General features: G+C 38.1%; 1 protein-coding gene across 1 annotated transcript in view; it reads right to left on the minus strand.

Moving 5' to 3' along the window:
* LOC143187500 (uncharacterized) overlaps nucleotides 1-25,747 on the minus strand; it is a 64,731-nt gene that overhangs the window by 37,833 nt on the left and 1,151 nt on the right. The gene's annotated exons all lie outside the window — the stretch shown is intronic.

Consider the following 25,747-nt stretch of genomic DNA (forward strand, 5'->3'; position numbering starts at 1 on the left):
TTTTTTTTTTTTTTTTATATTAATATTGTAGTAAAAAGCATCTTTTTATGTTTACAATACATTATTTTTATGTATCCATGAGTTGTGTGAATTATCAAATCCTAACCATTTAACATATACTTTATCATCCCTCTTACGCAATACTTTTTCCACTAAATACACATCGGGGTTGATAACGCGCTGTAATTCATATTCATAAAATCTTCCCGCAATAGGTTTTCCGCATGAATCTTTTAGCAGATAAGTCACAGGATTAGTTATCTGTACTTTGATTATCTTGAACACTTCAGCTGTCCAATTTGGCGTATATCCTTTGTCGAAAACGGTTTTGTATTTGCTGAGGCGTACAGAGTCACCAACCTTGAATCTCGATGGAGCAGCAATCTTTATATTGCTATATACTGTGTTCAAAAGCTTATCTGCAATTGTTGGGGTAACATCACATGGTCGCATTCCAATAGATCTGTGTTTTCGCATATTGTATTCAGCCACAAGACTTGGTAATGCATTGATCCATCTATATGTTCCATTGAGTGTAAACAGTTTCCACATATGATGTTTTAAAGTACGATTAAAACGTTCCACGATGGATGCCTTCATCACTGAATATCTTGAATAGTGATTAATATTATGTTCTTTTAAGAAACTCTGCACATCGGCATTGTAAAATTCTTTTCCTTGATCGGTTTGTAAATTTTTTAGACATCGATATCGAATTATTTTTGCGAATGCTTTGGCTACTTCGAAAGCATTTTTTGTTTTGAGTGGTACAACCCATGCATATTTGCTTAATGCATCTATAACTGTGAGTATGTAATGATAATCTTCATTGAATCGTGAGTATGGACGCATCTCAACCATATCAGCTTGCCACAGATCATCATATCCATGTACGATAACACGTCTGCGGGGGAAATTTCTTCGAGCTGACGCATGCAACTCCTTTACAAGCTGTTGCTTCTCGAGGCTATGCTTTTCCTTAGATTTCATTGATTTGTACATTGTTGTTACTGCTGTGGTTTGTTATATAATCTTCCTCTTGAGAATGAGGGTTTAATACTTGCAATACTCGTCGAACATCATTTTGCAGTAATATTAAATTGTTCTGAAATGTAGCCAATCTTTGTTCAAATTCCTGCTGTATCTGTTGAACATTATTCTGTATTGTTATCACATTGCTTTGAAATGTGCTCAACTTTTTCTCAAATTCCTGCTGTTGAACCTTTAAGATTGATATGCATTGTTCCAAGTACTGTTTATTGACTGCATCTGTGTTGACTTCTGGCTGTGCAACATTTCGAATTTTGCAGTATTTTGCATCAATGTTGGATCCAATCATGCAGAGCGCATTATCGCGTATATAATTTCGAAACATGCTACTCCATTTATAGTACTCTACTGGTGAGGTCTCATACTTTCTAAGTGATACCCCAAACATACTGATTGACATTTCGTTGTGAATAAATCAATTATCAGCTTGCAGTTTAATTTATAATGAGACCTGCTTCGCGAAGTTCTTCGATAATCGATAGAAACTCGTTGTCATGTGAATTGTTACCCGCTTGACGCGAAGTTTTTAACAAACGCAGGCGATCTACTAATTCATTTGGATCATCCCAATGTATATAATCGATTTGGTTATTGTTTACTGTCATAGCATTTGGTATCTGCTTGTGAACTGTTATGACATTTGGTGTAGTAAGTTCAAATCCTCTACCTGTTCGGCTCTTAATTGGACGCGCAAGTAAAGGAGCAATTATATGTTTATATTTGTAACCTTTGTTACCCATTATGGGGCTTTGAGAGTTATGATCACGCTTGTGTACATTGGTTGCCATCAATATGCTCTTGTATTTTTGCGTATCAGTATCAGTGTACACTGCATCGTCAGGAATTCTCATAAAAATTAATTCATATAAACCTAGTGTTCCAATGTATTTTACACCATCTATAAATATATTGTCATCCTTGTCTATATTGAATTGTTTGTCACCAAGCATTGCATTATTATCTTGGAAATGTACACCATATACATAATCTATGGCCGTATTTTTATCACTACTTAAAAGTGCACCCATGTATTTGATACCTAATGGGCCAAAATAGCTATGAAGTGTTTCTTGACCTTCGGATGTCTGTAGCTGCTGTCTAGCTGATGTTAGAATCGATTCATTAGTAGTTTCAAAAACATCATCATCATCGATAGTCGGTGATTGTACCACTGGATCCACTGATATAGAAGAAATCGATGACTTGGTTCGTATAACATTTTTTCGTTTCGATTGAATTGGTGTAGAGGTCATGAATGATTTATCCGATGAATGTTTCCGTTTTATATTATTCACTTTTAATTGTACAGGTGTTATTGTATCATTCAATTTAGTATTTGAACTTGATAACAATGATTCATCAGCGTCCATTGTAAAGACATTTTTCACAATCTGTTCATCAGCTTCCATTGCAGAAGTATTTTCCACAATCTGTTTCAAGGGATCGACAAGTGGTTTAAAATATCTGTTCAATGCAGCATCTTCATCCATCTTGCCTATTTTCAAAGCTCGATATTTTTTGCGAATAGATTCACTTGTGTTAGCTATTTCCTTTGCAATTCTCTCACGGTCCTTAATATCTTGACTATCAATCATTGTTTGAACAGAAACGTTGTTCTCACACGGTGTGAAAATTAACAATTGATTGTATTATGGTATTGCAAATTCATTAAATCCTCTCCTGTAACGTCCATTAGACATCGAGCTATCCTTATCAATCACAACAAAACCATACTTGTGTTGCTAACAACTATGACACAATGTTTTAAAATCATCAAAAGACATGTCCGTATTTACATGATCATTATATACATGTTTTAAGTTAGTACCATCCTGTTTAAACAAAATCAATAGATTCGCATGATCTCGTATAAAATGTTTGGGAAATTTTGCATACGTTTGACAGAGATAGAAACAGTCTACCATTGAATGTCTCCCCATTGCAAAATACTCTCTTATCGTATCTTGATTGTCACATGCTACGTCATCAAAAATAAAAATTGAATTTGGAAGCGATTCCTCTGGTGAAATAACATCGCAATTATTTGAAAATTTAAAATAACCAATTTCATCTATCGATGCCAATAAATTCTCCAAATATTGATATTTCGGCTGCTGCAGGGATTTTGAATACACATAGACATTCTCAAATCGTACACCATAAGGGCTTTCTAATAAACTTATTAACACGTTGGTCTTCCCACAATTGGATGGACCACAAATAATTCCACGTATAGTGTTTGGTAACATATTACCATGTCTGCATTCCATGTTCTTGCCAATTTTTTGAATTCTATTGTCGAAATTTTTTACGCGTATAATCATTGGTTGTCTCACGAACCACATGTTTTCAAGATTCTGATACATACGCATTCATGTTGCTATTATATATGCATGCATCAAATTAAAATTTGTTCAGTAGTCGAAATGTGTCTCATCATATCAGATGACATCAACATTCATGATTTAACCTCTAAACAGTTGAAATATATACCAAAGAATATTTTATTGCACAAGTTTGGCACATATATTGACAATTTGTGGGATAAGCTTCCGGAATATATAAAAACTGATAAGGAGGTTCAAGAATATCGCCGGTGTTTGGAACACTACAATCGTCCTTGGCAGCAAACACATATTGATGATCCAGCACCACTGATCAAAAACTGTAGTGAATGTCTTCGGCAAAAGTAAAAGCTGGTAGTGGGTTTTTGAATCGAGCAATAAACGCTCTTCCCATTGAATTGCATATTCCTGGATATCAATTTTGTGGTCCAGGAACTCATCTTTCGAAGCGATTATCAAGAGGTGATTCAGGCATCAATCCCTTGGATGCTGCATGTCGTGAGCACGATATTGCATATTCGCATAGTAACAATCTAGATGAGAGACATACAGCTGACGATATACTCGCTGACAAAGCGCAAAAACGTATCACTGCAAAAGATTCGATTCTGAGTGAGAAAGCTGCAGCTGCAGCAGTTTGGGCTGCTATGAAAACTAAGACGAAACTTGGATTGGGAATGAAAACAAAAAATAAATATAAAAATAAGACTGGAACAAAAAGAAAGCGGATACTCCCAATTGCAAAACGTGGTGGTATTTTACCTATTTTACCATTGTTAGGTGTTCTGGGCTCATTAGTTGGTGGGGCAACGGGGGTAGCTAAGGCGATAAATGATAAAAAGGTTGCGCATCGCCAACTGGAAGAAATGCAACGTCACAATCGAGCTATGGAAGGGCGAGGAGTTTATCTCGCTCCATATAAGCGTGGCCGAGACATGCTGAATAAGAAAAAAAGGCGCTAAGTATGCCCATAGGCGTAACAACTGATGTGCAATTAAGGGAACTCGCCAAATGTATGCATATTCCATTCTTTAGAGGTGTTTATATGCGCAATGCTTTACCATCAAATGGCGTACATCGAAATGAGAGTGGTATCATAAATTTGGACAATGCCGAAGGACCTGGCACACATTGGGTAGCTTACGCAAAGAGAGCACATCGAGCTATATATTTTGATAGTTTTGGTAACCTTCGACCACCTAAAGAATTAATAGATTATCTTCAGAAAGATGTCGTGAAAATTGAATACAATTACACACCTTATCAACACTACAATCAGCAAAATTGTGGCCAATTGTGTCTACAATTTCTACAAACGGTTGATAGCAAATTTAAACGTTGAATCTTTGCAATCGTAATTCAGTATGAATTGAGCTGTTTCTTGAAACATGTCGATAACATTTACATTAAGTGGTAAGGGTAGCATTCTGGCGGTAAGCTATTTTCCACCTATAGATTTGAGTGATGATACTTACGAGCTTGGTCTAACAGCTTTTGAAACATAGAATACGATACCAAATGTGAATTCATTGAATAACACATTTTACTTTGATGAGGATGACAAAGCAATAGTGATTCCCAATGGATCATATGAGTTGTATGCAATAAGAAAGTATCTAAATCGTGCAATTATGCAGACTACTCCTCATTCTAATAATTATGTAAAAACAGATGTATCTAAAATGAATATCAACTTTGACATTAATGATGATGATGATGATGATGATGATGATGATGATGATGATGATGATGATGATGATGATGATGATGATGATGATGATGATGATGATGATGATGATGATGATGATGATGATGATGATGATGATGATGATGATGATGATGATGATGATGATGATGATGATGATGATGATGATGATGATGATGATGATGATGATGATGATGATGATGATGATGATGATGATGATGATGATGATGATGATGATGATGATGATGATGATGATGATGATGATGATGATGATGATGATGATGATGATGATGATGATGATGATGATGATGATGATGATGATGATGATGATGATGATGATGATGATGATGATGATGATGATGATGATGATGATGATGATGATGATGATGATGATGATGATGATGATGATGATGATGATGATGATGATGATGATGATGATGATGATGATGATGATGATGATGATGATGATGATGATGATGATGATGATGATGATGATGATGATGATGATGATGATGATGATGATGATGATGATGATGATGATGATGATGATGATGATGATGATGATGATGATGATGATGATGATGATGATGATGATGATGATGATGATGATGATGATGATGATGATGATGATGATGATGATGATGATGATGATGATGATGATGATGATGATGATGATGATGATGATGATGATGATGATGATGATGATGATGATGATGATGATGATGATGATGATGATGATGATGATGATGATGATGATGATGATGATGATGATGATGATGATGATGATGATGATGATGATGATGATGATGATGATGATGATGATGATGATGATGATGATGATGATGATGATGATGATGATGATGATGATGATGATGATGATGATGATGATGATGATGATGATGATGATGATGATGATGATGATGATGATGATGATGATGATGATGATGATGATGATGATGATGATGATGATGATGATGATGATGATGATGATGATGATGATGATGATGATGATGATGATGATGATGATGATGATGATGATGATGATGATGATGATGATGATGATGATGATGATGATGATGATGATGATGATGATGATGATGATGATGATGATGATGATGATGATGATGATGATGATGATGATGATGATGATGATGATGATGATGATGATGATGATGATGATGATGATGATGATGATGATGATGATGATGATGATGATGATGATGATGATGATGATGATGATGATGATGATGATGATGATGATGATGATGATGATGATGATGATGATGATGATGATGATGATGATGATGATGATGATGATGATGATGATGATGATGATGATGATGATGATGATGATGATGATGATGATGATGATGATGATGATGATGATGATGATGATGATGATGATGATGATGATGATGATGATGATGATGATGATGATGATGATGATGATGATGATGATGATGATGATGATGATGATGATGATGATGATGATGATGATGATGATGATGATGATGATGATGATGATGATGATGATGATGATGATGATGATGATGATGATGATGATGATGATGATGATGATGATGATGATGATGATGATGATGATGATGATGATGATGATGATGATGATGATGATGATGATGATGATGATGATGATGATGATGATGATGATGATGATGATGATGATGATGATGATGATGATGATGATGATGATGATGATGATGATGATGATGATGATGATGATGATGATGATGATGATGATGATGATGATGATGATGATGATGATGATGATGATGATGATGATGATGATGATGATGATGATGATGATGATGATGATGATGATGATGATGATGATGATGATGATGATGATGATGATGATGATGATGATGATGATGATGATGATGATGATGATGATGATGATGATGATGATGATGATGATGATGATGATGATGATGATGATGATGATGATGATGATGATGATGATGATGATGATGATGATGATGATGATGATGATGATGATGATGATGATGATGATGATGATGATGATGATGATGATGATGATGATGATGATGATGATGATGATGATGATGATGATGATGATGATGATGATGATGATGATGATGATGATGATGATGATGATGATGATGATGATGATGATGATGATGATGATGATGATGATGATGATGATGATGATGATGATGATGATGATGATGATGATGATGATGATGATGATGATGATGATGATGATGATGATGATGATGATGATGATGATGATGATGATGATGATGATGATGATGATGATGATGATGATGATGATGATGATGATGATGATGATGATGATGATGATGATGATGATGATGATGATGATGATGATGATGATGATGATGATGATGATGATGATGATGATGATGATGATGATGATGATGATGATGATGATGATGATGATGATGATGATGATGATGATGATGATGATGATGATGATGATGATGATGATGATGATGATGATGATGATGATGATGATGATGATGATGATGATGATGATGATGATGATGATGATGATGATGATGATGATGATGATGATGATGATGATGATGATGATGATGATGATGATGATGATGATGATGATGATGATGATGATGATGATGATGATGATGATGATGATGATGATGATGATGATGATGATGATGATGATGATGATGATGATGATGATGATGATGATGATGATGATGATGATGATGATGATGATGATGATGATGATGATGATGATGATGATGATGATGATGATGATGATGATGATGATGATGATGATGATGATGATGATGATGATGATGATGATGATGATGATGATGATGATGATGATGATGATGATGATGATGATGATGATGATGATGATGATGATGATGATGATGATGATGATGATGATGATGATGATGATGATGATGATGATGATGATGATGATGATGATGATGATGATGATGATGATGATGATGATGATGATGATGATGATGATGATGATGATGATGATGATGATGATGATGATGATGATGATGATGATGATGATGATGATGATGATGATGATGATGATGATGATGATGATGATGATGATGATGATGATGATGATGATGATGATGATGATGATGATGATGATGATGATGATGATGATGATGATGATGATGATGATGATGATGATGATGATGATGATGATGATGATGATGATGATGATGATGATGATGATGATGATGATGATGATGATGATGATGATGATGATGATGATGATGATGATGATGATGATGATGATGATGATGATGATGATGATGATGATGATGATGATGATGATGATGATGATGATGATGATGATGATGATGATGATGATGATGATGATGATGATGATGATGATGATGATGATGATGATGATGATGATGATGATGATGATGATGATGATGATGATGATGATGATGATGATGATGATGATGATGATGATGATGATGATGATGATGATGATGATGATGATGATGATGATGATGATGATGATGATGATGATGATGATGATGATGATGATGATGATGATGATGATGATGATGATGATGATGATGATGATGATGATGATGATGATGATGATGATGATGATGATGATGATGATGATGATGATGATGATGATGATGATGATGATGATGATGATGATGATGATGATGATGATGATGATGATGATGATGATGATGATGATGATGATGATGATGATGATGATGATGATGATGATGATGATGATGATGATGATGATGATGATGATGATGATGATGATAACAAGGTCTATGATAATTTATTAATTCGGGCTAATAACAATACCATGAAGAGTGAAATAAAGTGTGCTTATCGAATAAATTTTACCAAACCTAACAACATTGGTTCATTGTTAGGATTCTCATCCACTCGCGTTTTGAAACCACATCAGTGGCATGAATCGGATAGCCCAATTAATATCATGGATGTAAACATTATTTGAGTAGAATGCAATATAACTGCTGGCGCATACAACAATGATAAGTGCGTACATACGATACATGAATTTTCCCCCAACGTACCACCAGGATATAAAATATTTGAAACACCTGCTCAAGTCATTTACCTTCCAGTCATTGCACGGAACATTACGGACCTAACAATACGCATCATAGATCAGACTGGACGATTAATTGATTTTCGTGGAGAAGAAATTACTGTAAGGTTACACGTACGGCGACGTAAATGAGATGCTTGTATTCAACGAAACACAGCATCAAAAAACGTTTTCCCTTATAAATAAAACTGCATACAACATTAAGGCCTCCCCTAAATACATTGAAAAGAAAAAAAGAGAGAAGCTAAGTGCAGTGAATATCGCATTTTTAAAATCATTAGGATTCATTGTACATAATTACTAAAAAGAAAAAAAATGGATATTTTAAATATTGCTGAACAACCCATGTTCGACGATCGTATCGTCAAGCTTGAAACTCATACATACAATCCGTATGCTAACTCGACGTTTGGATATAACGATGAGATAAGAATACCTGTACAACAACAAGATCTATACACATTACCATGTGAGAGTTTTCTATACGTGGAAGGTAAGGTGGTGATAAAACATCCAAATGATGAATCAATTATAAAGTTGGGAAATAATTGCATAGCATTCATGTTTGATGAAATTCGATACGAACTGAATGTTGTGGAAATTGATCGCAATAGAAACGTTGGAATAACTAGCACACTTAAGAACTACATATCATTTACATGCGATGAAGATAAAATTATGAAGAATGCTGGATGGAATATTAGATGGAACGATGAGAAGAATGTAAAATACCATTTCAATTTTTGCGTACCACTAAAAATTTTATTGGGATTTTGTGAAGATTATAAACACATAGTAATTAATGCTCGTCACGAGTTAATTTTAATACGATCACGCAATGATAACAATTGTCTTGTAGGATCTTCAATGCTAGAACCTGAAATCGAATTATTTAAAGTACAATGGCGCATACAATGGCGTATATTGAATGATATTACTAAACTATCATTACTACGTGCTTTAGAAAGTGGACGAAATCTGAGCATGTGTTTTCGTTCGTGGGATTTGTATGAGTATCCTCTGTTACAAAACACGACTAAGCATTCTTGGTCTGTTAAAACGGCTACACAATTCGAAAAGCCTTAAGGTTCCATGTTGTACAATCATGGTTCAATTAAGGTTCCATGTGGTACAATCATGGTTCAATTGTGGTTCGATGTGGTGTAATGATGGTTTGATATGGATTGATCATGGTTCAATGTGGTTCAATTGTTGTTCGTTACGCTTCAATCATAGGTCGATATAAATTTATTATTGTTCAACATGATTCGACTGATGATTGATTTGTAAATCAATAATGATACAATTACTTAATATAGTATTAATAAGATGCTGTTATGATTAGGAACATGATCTTGGCTCCTGAATATACATATAACACATCACTACATTGTCTCTGTAGCTAACGCTGAGACTGTAGAATCTTGTCACGTAGGTGAATGATAAGAATGATGATGATCTAGTGGGGAGGCAAAGCTAGTGGGGAGGCAAAGCTAGTGGGGATAGCTATATATAACGTGTGATCTGCTGAAACGTTGTCACAGTTCAGAATAAACAATTTCTATTGGGTGTGAGTGTGTGGGAGTAAATACATAATGGTGAAAATGCCAAAAAAATTGGAGTCTGCGGCATTGGATGTTGTAAGTACTACTTTCATTTTCATTTTAATTATACTTTAATTAAGCTGTAACGAGCTACTCTCAGGAGCACTTTCAGATAGTGTAATTGTAAAGATATTGTTTGAGAGTACTCCCAAAAGTAGCTCGCGATAGTTTTTACTTTCTTAAGTGTCCACACACCCTAAAGTTTTATAAATAATTTTTCTGTATTTTTCAGCTCATAAACCATTGGTTTATGCGATACCATTCGGGCCAGCGTCGGCGGCGACAACATATCCCTGAAGAACAACAGGCGTAGCAGACCGTAAGTATCATTTTGAATTTAATTAAATACTTATTTCATTTAATTTTTATCAATTTTCTGTATTTTTTCGCTTACTTACAGCTTATAAACTTAATGTTTATAAGGTGTCGATTTCATTCAATTTTTTATTAATTTTCTGTATTTTTCGCTTACAGCTTATAAACTTAATGTTTATAAGGTGTCGTGAGAAGCACCGCCGCCGCCGACAATGGAATAACGACATTTGGGATTGGAAGGATATATCCTTGGATTATTTATTTGGTTAGTATGAATGCTATAGTACGATTTTTAATTATTAAATATGTTAATAAATTAAAAAATTTATATAATATTTTTTTATGTTTCAGATAACTAAGAAGAAGAAGAAGAAATAATTTTGTATTTTTCATTTTTTATTTCTATTTTTTATATTTTTATAATAAAAATAATAATAGTTCGTCATTTATATACTTGATTGTGTTAATTACCTTATAACACTTCCCCTTCCTAATAGAGTGATAGGCAATTAAAAAAATAAAAACTGTTTTCTTTTTTTTTTAATTTTAATTTCATATTTTTAATCGCCTATTACTCTAAGACCTGTTTTAGGACTGGGATAAGTCTGTGTTGTGCTTCATCATTTTTATGTTGTAAGATCTGGTCTAGGTCTGGGTTAAGTCTGTGTTGTGCTTAATTGAAGCTTAATTGAAGCTTAATTGAAGCACAACACAGACTTAACCCAGACCTAGACCAGATCTTACAATCATTCTTCTTCCCAAAAACTTATATAATATTTTTTTTTTTTAATATGTGCTTAATTGATGCACAACACAGACTTAACCCTGGCCTAGACCAGATCTTACAATCATTCTTCTTCCCAAGAACTTATATAATATTTTTTATTTTTTCATTTTTAATATATCAATATTATATTTTTTCATTTTTAATATATCAATATTATATTTTTTCATTTTTAATATATCAATATTATATTTTTTCATTTTTAATATATCAATATTATATTTTTTCATTTTTAATATATCAATATTATATTTTTTCATTTTTAATATATCAATATTATATAAGTTCTTGGGAAAAAGAATGATTGTAAGGTTTGGTTTAGGTCTGATCGGTATGAACATCGCTGTCACTTGATTTGAAGGTGTAGACACTTTTTTTTAGGTTGTAAGATCTGGTCTAGGACTGGGTTAAGTCTGTGTTTTACATTGCTTCATAATTGATGTATAACACAGACTTAACCCAGTCCTAGACCAGATCTTACAACATAAAAAATGCCGACACCTTTAAATCATGTGATAACGATGTTCTTGCCGAACAACCATTTGCATTTTACGACCAATTCTTTTCGTTGATAAAACAGATTCGCATGTTTTCGATCAATTTTCCGTCGATAAAACAGATTTAAATGTTTATCGATTGATTTTCCGTTGGTGAAACAGTTTTACATTTTTGTCGATTAATTCTTCGTCGGTAAAACAGTTTTACATTGATTTCAACCTATATCAATGCGTGACGTCATCAGTCAGCGACGTCATCAGTCGTGACGTCATCAGGTGTGATGTCAGCCCCCTCGACAGCCTGTTCAGAACCCCCATACAGGGTGTAACAAAAATGTCGCAGTTCCTTAAAAGGGGTGATTTAGGGGGTGATTTGAAACAACTTTTTCCTTAGCGAAAATGTAAGATGAGGCTTCGTTAACGAGTTATTAACGAAAAACACCGGCCAATGAGAGCGCGAGTTTGCCGCCCGAGCGACCGCGGTAGCGTTGGGTACGCGCGCTAGATGCTACAGTTGTACTCCGAACAAGAAAGTCGTCATACATCGAAGAAAATAGCATTAGTATGAAAACTGAAAGCGACATAATAAATAACACCGAGTCCTTTTTTTGTTTATCACTTGAAGTGAATAATTACTTAAAATCGAGGAAAACTACGTGCAACGTAAAAATACGAATATGTAAATCTCTTATTCGCATAACGTATAAACGAAAAAGCAATACAACGAAAAATAAAGGAAGAAGAGAACAAACTTCACCTGTAGTTTGTAAACCTGTGTCACTGGGTCACTGTATCGATCCTGGTCATCGACCGTCGAAATGGTTTATGCTAGCGCACGCGTTTAGGTAATTTATGGCTTTATTGCTTTGGTTTCGAAGGAGACATGATCTCGGAGTGTCCGAACAAAGAAGGTCTGAGGTGCTTAAACTACGTGGGGGGTACAAGGAGCTTCTTTGGAAAAATTCTACCCTGCCATAAACCATTCCAGAGGTCGATGACCAGTATCGGTACAGTGACCCAGTGACACAGATTTACAAACTACAGATGAATTGCATTTAATTCATTAATGATTATTATTTTTTAAATCTAACGCAGACTACTTTCAACGTTTCTATCTTCAACGTTAATTCTCCAATTCTCCGTTCATTTCTTTTGTTGCATTGCTTTTTCGTTTATACGTTATGCAAATATTTTCACACTAATGCTATTTCCTTCGACGCATGTCGACTTTCTTGTTCTGAGTACAACCGTAGCGCCCAGCGCGTACCCAACGCTACCGCAGTCGCTCGGACGGCAAACTCACGCTCTCATTGGCCGGTGTTTTTCATTAATAACTCGTTAACGAAGCCTCATCTTACATTTTCGCTAAGGAAAAAGTTGTTTCAAATCACCCCCAGAATCACCCCTTTTAAGGAACTGCGACATTTTTGTTACACCCTGTATACAGTATGTCCCACGAAATCTTGGACAGTCGATTATTTGCTAACCTATTAAAGATACGAAAAAAGTTTTTATATGAAATTGAATGGCAAGAGGGGGCTGATTTATTGGCCGTAACAATTTTTTTGTCATTATTGTTTACAGAGATATGAAAGTTAAGTTTGGTTTTTTAAATGGGATTATATATATATTTTTTGATCAATAGATAGTACGTTTCAAGACGAATTCAGCAAACATTAATGTATACACCTTTTTTCAAATAGTTTTTAAGATATTACGCGTAAAAGTTTACTGATTTTCGGTGGAAGAAAATCTGCGAGACCAGGAAGCACAGTAGGGAGTCTCGACTCTCGACCACACTTAAGATGCTACGGGTTAACACGTTCGACGCGCGACAGGGTAGATCTATCGAGTTGAGCTCGTTTCCCCGGAGAAGTATTGACCCGGCGGTGCTGCCGCGCGCTAGCATACAATCGGACAAACCTTTTTCGACCATTTTTTTACCCCCGCACGCAACGTGTTAAACCGTGCCTCTTGAAACTGATACGAAGAAACTGTGGTAGGAACGGCAGGCCTAAATCTTCCACCGAAAATCAGTAAACTTTTACGCGTAATATCTTAAAAACTATTTGAAAAAAGGTTTATACCTTAATGTTTGCTGAATTCGTCTTGAAACGTACTATCTATTGATCAAAAAATATATATATAATCCCATTTAAAAAACCAAACTTATCTTTCATATCTCTGTAAACAATAATGATAAAAAAATATTGTTACGGCCAATAAATCAGCCCCCTGTTGCTATTCAATTTCATATAAAAACTTTTTTCGTATCTTTAATAGGTTACCAAATAATCGACTGTCCAGGATTTCGTGGGACATACTGTATATACTACTCGCCCAATTTACACTTTTTTTCTATACCTAATAGTTTTCGAGGTAGGAGACCAAATATGTTTTCCACGTCCGACTTTGGTGGCGGTTTTCACCTCTTTAACACCGAATATAGCCGATATAAAAAAATACGTGTCGAATATTTTTGGCTTCTCTACCAACCTGCAAAGTTGCATTAAAAATCGGAGATTATCACTTCGGGTAGTTTCCTTGTAACAATACTACAATTAAACATGAATCATTGCAAGTTGGCCCAAAACTTGTTGACACAAACCGCAATGGAGACAAAGGCGGATATTGTACTTGTGCAGGAACCCCTATATAATCCAGCGGGCTGGATGATATCGAAAAGAAATTCGACGACAGTATGGACCACGCGATATAGTGGGATAAATCCGGCAGGTGTCTAAGTAATAGAAGAAGGCTTCGTGGCAGTCAGCGTGAGGGACCTCAAACTGGTAAGCACATATTGGTCTCCCAATATATCTCTTGGTGAGTATATTTATATAGTGGAAAAGCTACTAGCCTTCATTCGAGAAAAAAAAAGGAAAGGAAGAACAATCTTGGCTGGTGGTGACTTTAATATAAAATTTGCCAGCGTGGGGTTCCTCAACACAAAACGAAAGAGAAACAGTCCTTCAGACCGGAGGAGGAAATTTGCCTGGATGCTGAAAATGGAAGCCGAAGATCAATGCAGAGATCCAGAAGGAGGAGACTTTTTGACGAGCTAGAAACCATTACGTAATTGTATAAGCAGTCAAAGAAAATATTGAATAGATTAATTGCGGTAGAAAAAGAGAAAGTGTGGAAGGAGTTGTGCGATTCTATGGATAATGACATATGGGAGGAAACCCTATAAAAGTGTATTAAAACAGGTAAGAAAAAATTCACCTCCGGAGGTACTAGTACAATTATTTCCACAGAAGTAAGAAGAAGAAACGTATGCAGACAGAAGATGAGATACAAGAGAACCATAAGACGAGGAGAATGTAATAACACCGGATTTTTCTTTTAGGTACGTTAGAGACGAAAAAGTGAAGGAGTCAGCTAAACATCTGAAGCCCGGAAAGGCACCGGGACTGGATGGAATACCTCCTACTACTATAAAAGGATTGGCCAATCACCGATCTGATGCATTCGCAGCCCTATTCAAGTGAGTATTGGGAGGAGGTAAATGGCTCGATAAATGGAGGTTGGCGAGATCCATACTCCTCCGAAAAGATGGCAAGGACCCTTCGACACCCTCGGCGTACCGTCCAATATATGTGGTAGACACTCTCCCAAAACTTATGGAGTACATGATGTTTTATCAGCTATATCAATACGGATTTACTAAAAGGAAATCGACATTGGATGCGATGGAAATAGTGAAGAAAACAGCGATAGACTCCACGAACAGACAATAGTATACGTCTCTTATTATCTTAGATGTTAAGAACGCATTTAATTCCTTGAGATGGTCTGAAATATACAAAGAATTCGAAAAAAGGAGAGTATCCAGCTACATTGCTCACATGATTAAAAACTATTTCAAAAATAGAGAAGTGGTATATCATGTAGACGGAGAGGAGATTTGGGTCCAAATGAAGAAAGGCGTACCGCAGGGGTCGGTGATTGGCCCAATGTGCTTGAACATGCTTTATGACGACCTACTGAGAATTAAACTACCTATTCCTTGTAGAATTATAGCCTTCGCAGATGACGTTGGCATCCTACTAGAAGGGAGCACTCCCGAGAACGTGGAACAAAAAGCAGAACGTACGATTAACATAGTACAACAGTGGTTAGTACAAACGGGCTTGAGTCTGGCAGAGCAAAAAACAGAAATAATATATCTGAGTTACAAAAGAATCAAAGAGGAGCTTAACTTCAGAGTCGGGGAGACGCTGATAAGACCGAAAGCGGATCTGAAATATTTAGGAGTCACATTTGATTCCAGAAAAGTTTCAGGAAACATATAATTAATGTGACGTATAAGGCTATAAGGACTATGGCGATGCTTAGCAGACTGATGGGAATCACTATGGGCACTAAGCAAAAATCCAGACGACTCTACTTCAATACTATGGAGTCGGTTGTATTACATGGTGCGCTCATCTGGTCCAAAGCGATATATTTGCGCGCAAATGCGACACTGCTAAGAGAAACACAAAAGATCGTCTTAGGAAGAGTAGTATCAGCATATAGAACAGTCCCCGTGGAGACATTATGTGTTCTCGCAGGAAGTCCCCCATGGGAAATAAAAACAGAGGAAAGAAGGAACATCTTTTATTGGGAAAAATGTTTGATAGGTGACGGAGGAGGACGAGAGGCGCCAAGGAGAGCGACCGTCAGGATTCGGGTAGAAAGAGGTCTAAACAAGGACAGGTTCGGCCTAGAATACGAACTAAGACACAGGACGGTTCCACGTCAGCTACCAAACATGCGGAAGTGTATGAACACCTAGAAGAAGAAGACGATGAAGAAGAAGAAAGGAGGAAGCTAAAACGATGGCTCAGAAAGGGGGCGAGTAAAACAACAATCAACAGGTGGCAGTCAGAATAGGAGAAAGCAATCGTGGGGCGATGGACGTATAGGTTCATCCCCCAAATCGATACATGGCTAAAAAGAAAACACGGTGAAATTAATTACTATCTGACACAAGTTTTCACAGGGCATGACGTTTTCAACTCCTTCAGAAAGCGCATTGGTAAGGCAAATGAAGATGATTGCTAGTGCCATCCAGAGACCATTGACACACCGGAGTATACACTCGTGGAGTGCTCACAATGGGAAGATGTGAGGAAAACTGTGGAAGAGAAATAAAAAATCCGCGACGAGCTTCTCACCATGGAAACTATTATGCAGAAAATCCTTGAAGAGAGGGCGTCAAGGGAGTCATTTTCAAAACACTGTCAAAACGTACTCAAAAGAAAAGAAAAGGAGTGCGGCGAGTTGGCAACGTTGGTTCGACTTGAAGGCCCCTGAGTAGGCCATACCATAAAAGGTAAGGGCCATCTGTTTTCTTTAAAAATACCGCGTCACACTTCCCCATGAAAAATCCCAGGGCCTGATAATTGGGCATCGAGAACGAAAGCGGCAGAACGCTATGAAGTATCCGCAAGGATCGTTCTTACGGATTGCGTGGTACGCACGCCACAATCATAGCGCGGAATAAAGTATTCTTTTATCACGAGAACCTGTGTCACTTATTTAACGCGTAGATCACCTCAGGAGGAACGAAGCAGAGAGAAGGAGGGCTTCGATTCAAATATCTTGAGGGGAACAGAGGAGGATATAAACCTCGGAGACGTCTCAAGAATATGCGAGCTGTAAAGTTAAATAGTCATCATAAGCTACAATAGGAATCAGATAAAATGTTATATTTAGAATTAAGTTGCTCGCGCTTGTACAGGAACCAAGGAGCTGAGGACGCGGTGAACAATCTCGGATGACTGGAAAATACAAGACATCGAGAGGGGCGCTGAGAGTAAGCAAGAAAGCAGGACTCAAGGAGTCAGTATTCGAGCCACTCAAGGAGTCAGTATTCGAGGGAGACCAATCGTTCCGGAAAGCTTGGGAGAAGCCATCACATCTCCAGATCCAAGAAACCTGCGAAGAAGGCACGAGAAGTAAAACGAACAGTATTAATATCGGAATTAAGAAACGTTGATTGTAAAGGATACACGTTTGAGGAATATTCTAGGATATAATTGTAATTATGTAACACAAAACATGCACGCATATAGTATAGTTAGTTAGGATAGTCTCCATGCATAGGGTAAGATAAAAGAAAATTAAATTAAAATAGGCCCTAATAGTGTGTAGAATTAGGTGTAGAAAGGTGTTGACTGGACATGATACCTACTGCTCTAGACATAAGAGATAAAAAGTAAATATCGTAGCGGTAGGCGCGAGCGAGCGACAGCGGGAGCAATATGGTGACGCGCTCCGACAAGATGGCGAACGCACAACGTGACCACGTGGCAGACGAGAAAAAACAAAATTCTGGCATAATTAGAAACTAAAGGTGAACATCTGTGTAAACGCGTTGTTTTTATGAGTATCCCAAATTGTCTCATATGGCTAGTACAGAAAATTGTAGTCCAAATTAGATCTTTATTATTGAAAAAGTACCAAAAAATAAAACAAAAAATCTGAAACGTAGAAATGATCAGAAAGTGATTTAAAGAAAAGAAACAGACGCGAAAATCCAACAGTGGCTCTCGTATTAGCTAATATAACTAATTAAATGCAAGACCGGAGCAAGGTACAGAGACAAGATTAGATATATGTATATAGGGCATATATAGTATGATGCGACAGAGTAAGATAGCAATAACTAGAAATAACAAAGCATTAACAAAGCTTGTACAAGACACGAGAACGAACAGGCCGAATATATGTAGTGTGACGGGGCACAAGTGCCGGTCACAAAGCCAAACCCTTCCCGGGGCAAGAGAGGCCTTTAGTGCGCACCATCGGGAGTCTAGCACGTTGCTAACATCTCTTTTGTACTCAAGCTAACAGGGTTCTCTCAGCGACCTAGATTTTAGCATTGGCAGGAGACAGGTGCGAGACCACAACGGAGCTACCGACATGGTCTCTTGCAGCTGATCTTCGGAATCGGGGAGACGCCAGAGTGCTCGCCGCTCCAGAGTCACTCCACCCGGCGAGTGACGCGACACCTAAATTGGGAGACTGTCGTAGCCCATCGTGCAAACTCAGGGAGGACACACAATCGGAGGGCTGCACCACGGTTATACGAGGACGCACCGATGGATGGGAATCAGCCGACGCGCGCGAGGTTGGCCACCTCGCCCCGCGTTCCGAGGAGAAGTCCTTACCGGAGAAGCGCAGGTATGTGGCGACGCGAAACGCGACCGACGCGCCACCTAGCTAGTAATAAGTAGAATAGTTAAGAAAAACTAAGTCACTAGGATAAGTTAGTCTTTAAGTAGTTGGTAAGCTTTTGTAAGGACGCGCGCCAAGAGACTCGCGAAGAGGATTCATTCCCGCCATTACGCTCGAGGCAAGAGGTGGCGAAATAAAGTGTTTAACCTCATAGAAAGTTTAGTGTATTTTCATCTGTCCTTCTACCCCCTCAAGAGAACGTGTGTAGGTTCCATACGCGACTGCTCTCCCAATTAAGGAACGCCACATAATTGGTGCCGAAACCTGGGATCTGTTCTGAAGAGGAAGCTAAAAAAATGGACGAGCTTGGAAAGGAAGAGGTACAAGCAAAAGGGCAGAAGTCCGAAGTAGACGCCAGCGAGTTTCGGAATGTGAAACTTCCAACGTTTTGGCGTGAGGAACCACGCATGTGGTTCACCATGTTGGAGAGGGAATTTGCGGCGTACGGTGTAAAAGCCGACGCTGTTAAATGTTCCACAGTGATCCGAAATCTGGATCAAAGCACAATGAAGCTGATATTGGACGTTATAGAAGCCCCGCCAGAAGTGTCTACATATAAGGACATTAAGCAAGCCCTAATCAACAGATTAGAAAAATCAGAAGAGGAAAACCTGAGGCAACTTCTTTCAGTAGTGGAGATGGGTAACAAAAAACCATCAGAACTATTGAGAGAAATGACGCAGCTAGCAGGAAAAAATGTTAGCGAAAATGCACTGCGCACGCTGTGGAGACAAAGGCTGCCCACAAGAATCCAGGAGATCCTGGCAATCTTTGACGACGGCGAGTTGGATAAGCTCGCAAAAGCGGCAGATAAGGTATTTGAACGCACAGGAATAGCGGAAATGGCCGGCGTTTCAAGCATGGCCCATCTTGAAAAGGACGCTAAGGCCCCTTCAGGTTTTCAAGATGGCGAAGTAGCAGCCCTCTCGAGAAGATTGGCCCGGATAGAGACGCAGTTACAGAAGCGAGGCCGGAGTTGCAGCAGACGGCGTTACTTCAACAGGAGAAGGTCAAAATCAAATTCCCCGACGAAAAATAGTAATGGATATTGCTATTTTCATAATAAATTCGGAACTGAATCTTGGAAGTGTAGACAGCCTTGCGCTTGGTCAGGCCCCGACAAACGGAAGCAGGGAAACTGAAGCGGGCGTCCCAAGTAGAGGCGATTGAGGACCGACCGAAAAGGTATCGTCTCACCGTTAGAGATAAGGAATTATTGATAGATTTTTTAATTGATACCGGCGCGGACGTTTCTATAATACCTAAGTCAATGGGGGGAAAAGGTCTGAAAACGGACACGTTCAAACTTTTCGCGGCAAACGGACAAGTCATAAATACGTACGGGGAGAAGTTAATCATACTTAATTTAGGGTTACGTCGTGCTTTTCCCTGGCGTTTTATAATCGCAGAAGTGTCCAAACCTATTATCGGTGCAGATTTTTTGCATTTCTTCAATCTTTTGGTTGACTTACGAAACAGGAGACTGTTAGATGGTAACACTCAATTATACAGAAATGGTTCAATTTCAAAAGTTAATATTCCTTCTATCTCGACAATAGATCAAAAGAGTAAATTTAAAACCCTTTTAAAGGAATATATAGATATAACTAAACCAAGTACAGAAAGAAATCTAAAGCATAACGTGTACCATTATATAGAAACTACAGGCCCTCCAGTAGCTGAAAAGGCCAGACGTCTGTCACCAGAAAGATTGAAGGTAGCAAAAGCGGAATTCGAACAAATGATGAAAGATAACATTTGTCGCCCGTCTGATAGTCCATGGGCCAGTCCTCTACACATGGTCCCAAAAAGAACAGGCGATTGGCGCCCCTGTGGGGATTATAGACGGCTAAATGGTATTACTGTACGAGATAAATATCCATTACCACATATGCATGATGTGGCACACCAATTTTATGGGTGCAAAGTATTCTCCACAATAGATTTGACAAGAGCATACCATCAAATCCCAGTGGCACCAGAAGATATAAAAAAACTGCGGTTATTACACCTTTTGGGTTATACGAATTCACAGTAATGCCATTTGGATTATGTAATGCCGCGCAAACATTTCAAAGACTGATGGATTCAGTATTACGAGGTTTAGACTTTGCTTATTGCTATATTGATGATGTGATACTTGCATCCACAGATATGTCAACTCATGAAAAACATTTGCATATGCTGTTTAAAAGACTGAGAAGTAATGGGTTGCAAATTAATGTAGCAAAGTGCGTATTCGCAGCAAATAGTGTGCAATATTTAGGATATGAAGTCAGTGGAAAAGGAATCGCTCCGATGGATGAGCGTGTCCAGGCGATAAAAGATTTTAAAAAACCAAAGACTATAATGGAGTTGAGGCGTTTTTTAGGAATTATAGGATTTTATCGTCGTTTCCTGCCAGGAGCTGCCAATTGGTTAGCTCTATTAAATAAATATCTAAAAGGCGCTAAAAAGAAAGATAAAAGGCCAGTCGATTGGGACGATGAAGCTGAAGCAGCTTTCACAGAGGCAAAACACAGGATAGCAGAGGCTTCTTTATTGAGCTATCCTAAAGAAAATGCGACGTTAAGGCTGAGCACAGATGCATCTGATATTGCAATTGGTGCAGTTTTAGAGCAAAATAACAATAACACATGGGAACCACTCGGTTTTTTCTCAAGGAAATTAGAAGGGGCACAGACGAGATACAGTACATATGATAGGGAACTTTTGGCCATGTATAAAAGTTTAAAATTTTTTAGACATTGGGTGGAAGGCAGAAAATTAATCATAAAAACGGATCATAAGCCATTGACTTACGCTTTCAACCAAAGAGCCGAAAAAGCTAGTCCAAGACAGGCTAGGCAATTAGATTTTATAGGTCAGTTCTCCACAAACTTAGTACACATTGAGGGAGTAGAAAACGTTGTAGCAGACGCTTTTTCTAGAATTCAAAGTGTAGAAATGCCTGTCATAATTTCTACAGAGGAATTAATGACAGAGCAAGAAAAGGATAAAGAATTAAAAGAAATTTTATTAGAAGAATCCAGCAGATGGAACTTGCAAAAAATTTATGTAAATAGTTCAGATAAATATTTGTTTGGAGATATGATAACTAATAATATTAGGCCGTACGTTCCAAAATCTCTAAGGAGAAAAGTCTTCAATAACGTACATAATCTGTCCCATCCTAGTGCAAGATCAACAAAAAAATTAATTGGCAAAAGCTTCGTCTGGCCAAAAATGAATAGGGACATAGTCGAGTGGAGCCGAACGTGTGTGCCTTGTCAGCGTAGTAAGGTTCATCGTCACAATAAACCTGCGCCTGAAAAGATAGAGATACCAAAAGGCCGTTTTGAGCATGTGCATATAGATCTATCTAATAGGTCCATTACCAATAGTACAAGGGTACAAATACTGCCTAACAGCTATAGATAGGTTTTCACGGTGGCCGGAGGCGATACCAATTACTGATATTTCTGCAGACACAGTAGCTACAGCTTTTTATTCGGGTTGGATTTCTAGGTTTGGAACACCAGCCACGATCACCACTGACCGTGGAGCCCAATTTGAGTCAGAATTATTTAAAGCATTTACTAATTTAATAGGGTGTAATAGAAATAGAACCACAGCGTACCACCCACAATCAAACGGTATGATTGAGAGGTGGCATCGTTCATTAAAAACTGCAATAATGTGTCACCAGAACAAAAATTGGATAGAAATTCTACCAACTGTGCTATTAGGACTGAGAACCAGTATTAAAGAAGACATAAAGGCATCCGCTGCAGAAATGGTATATGGTGTTACTCTCAGGTTACCGGGAGAATTTTTTATTAGTGAAGAAACATGTATAAATCCAAGGATATTTTTAGAAAAGCATAGACAATATATTAGACAGATAAAACCTGGTCCAGCAGCGCATCACATATCAAATAGCAAAACGTTCATACACAAAACTTTGTACACATGCTCACATGTATTCGTTAGAATAGATGCAGTACAAAAACCTCTTGAAGCGCCGTATGAGGGTCCGTTTGAAATTGTTGAACGGGTTACCGAACATATATTCCGAATTAATCAAAATGGAAAGATAGTAAATGTTTCCATAGAGAGATTAAAACCAGCGTTTCAAGAGAATACAGAAATAGACGCGTCGATAAAAACATTAAGAACATATCCCGGACGGAAAGTTACGTTAACAGAATAAGAAAATGTTATATTTTTGTTTTTGTTTTTGCTTTTGTAATTCGCGAGTTAAATATGTAACTCACTCGGAGGGGAGTGATGTGGCGACGCGAAACGCGACCGACGCGCCACCTAGCTAGTAATAAGTAGAATAGTTAAGAAAAACTAAGTCACTAGGATAAGTTAGTCTTTAAGTAGTTGGTAAGCTTTTGTAAGGACGCGCGCCAAGAGACTCGCGAAGAGGATTCATTCCCGCCATTACGCTCGAGGCAAGAGGTGGCGAAATAAAGTGTTTAACCTCATAGAAAGTTTAGTGTATTTTCATCTGTCCTTCTACCCCCTCAAGAGAACGTGTGTGGGTTCCATACGCGACTGCTCTCCCAATTAAGGAACGCCACAGGTACGTCGCCACGGGAGCCATCTCGCGGGCAGACGATAGCAGCGGACCCCGGAAGTGCGACATCTAACACTGCGTCTCGGAACCTCTCCGCAAGAAGAGTTCCCGGGGGACTCAGGGAGGCCCTGTCAATCAATCATCGACAGTCGAACGGCGCCAATGATTATTAATCGCGAGGTCGCGCGACACGAACGAGCCAATCGGGGAACGGTGGGGGAAGCGACGCGTGCCGAGATCCTGCCGCGCGTAGCGATCTCAGCCTTCTTCTTGTACGGGACGCTGACTGGGTCGCAGGTGGTAAAACTTTCCTCATTATTCTCCCCGGTTGGTTCGGAATACCCCGATTCGAACGCGAGATTTTGAGAGGGTCGACTCCTGGTAGGCGCGTAGGCTGTGCAGTAGGAAGAAACCCTTCGCGGACGGGTTTCTCTGAGCCTACGGACTCGGACGGACGGCGAGTGCACGGCGGAAAAATGAACGACTGTCGCGTGCGAAAATATCTTCGGCCTGCTAGTTTCGAGTCATCGTAACCATAGCCGCGTGGACAGGTATCTTACGCGTGTCGAAACGTGCGTTTCAGCCTCGTTGCCGATCGTGAACCACTGTAACGCGATTGCCTTAGTGAGAATCGGGTATCCCCCTGCGACCACGTGTCGTGGGCCATCGCGTGTAATCGCCTCGCTAAAAGCCTGTACGTTTCTCGCTAAAATACATCTTATATTTTATCAGAAAACCGTGTATTAACTGGCTTTTGCTGTAAGAACCCAAGATCTCAGAGACGTTCCCCACCCTGCGCCTGAAAGGACCTCGTTCCTCCCCGCACTAGCTTGGGCTGCGATTCGGCAAACGGGAGACGCGTTCCACGCCGGTATCGTAAGATACCTGGCGACCGCGGTAAAAATCAAGGCGTGCGACGCGTAGTGGCCAGATCCTGCTCGTAAATCCTAGCCCGAATACGGCTCGGCGGGACGATTACGTCGCAGTACTTATAAGTAATGTAACTTGAACAGAACAAAAAATCGTGTCGCCATTTCGCTAGTAAGTGTAAGACAACTTATAACTATTCCTGCCGAAGTTCGAATCTGTTTAGATGTGATCACTTATAATGTTGTATGAATGTATATACGTATAAAAATACACACATATTCTTATTTCCTATACACTTTCATTATGCCTTCCTCTTATGTGAGTACGTATGTCATATAGGTACATACCTTATTATGTGCATACTTTATATGTATACTAGTGTGCATGCTAATTTATTTATAATCTTTCTGTTTAATCTAGAACAAAATCAATACAATATAAGAAAAGTGTACCTACTCCTACCAGGAAACCCCAAAATGTGAACAAAATTTAAGTAAAAATGTAATTTATACCTAGTTATAAGGCCGCATCATACGACGGACTTTGAAGCCACTTTTTTAACGAATATCAAATTGTCCGACCGAACGACATTCATTTTAATAATCAGAGGGTGAAGTACTATAGCTTCCAATTGTCGTTTTTTCCAAAATAGTTGCCCATCTGGGAAACTTTCCT

The sequence above is a fragment of the Calliopsis andreniformis genome, unplaced genomic scaffold, assembly GCF_051401765.1.
Source record: "Calliopsis andreniformis isolate RMS-2024a unplaced genomic scaffold, iyCalAndr_principal scaffold0048, whole genome shotgun sequence".
NCBI classification, from domain to species: Eukaryota; Metazoa; Arthropoda; class Insecta; order Hymenoptera; family Andrenidae; genus Calliopsis; species Calliopsis andreniformis.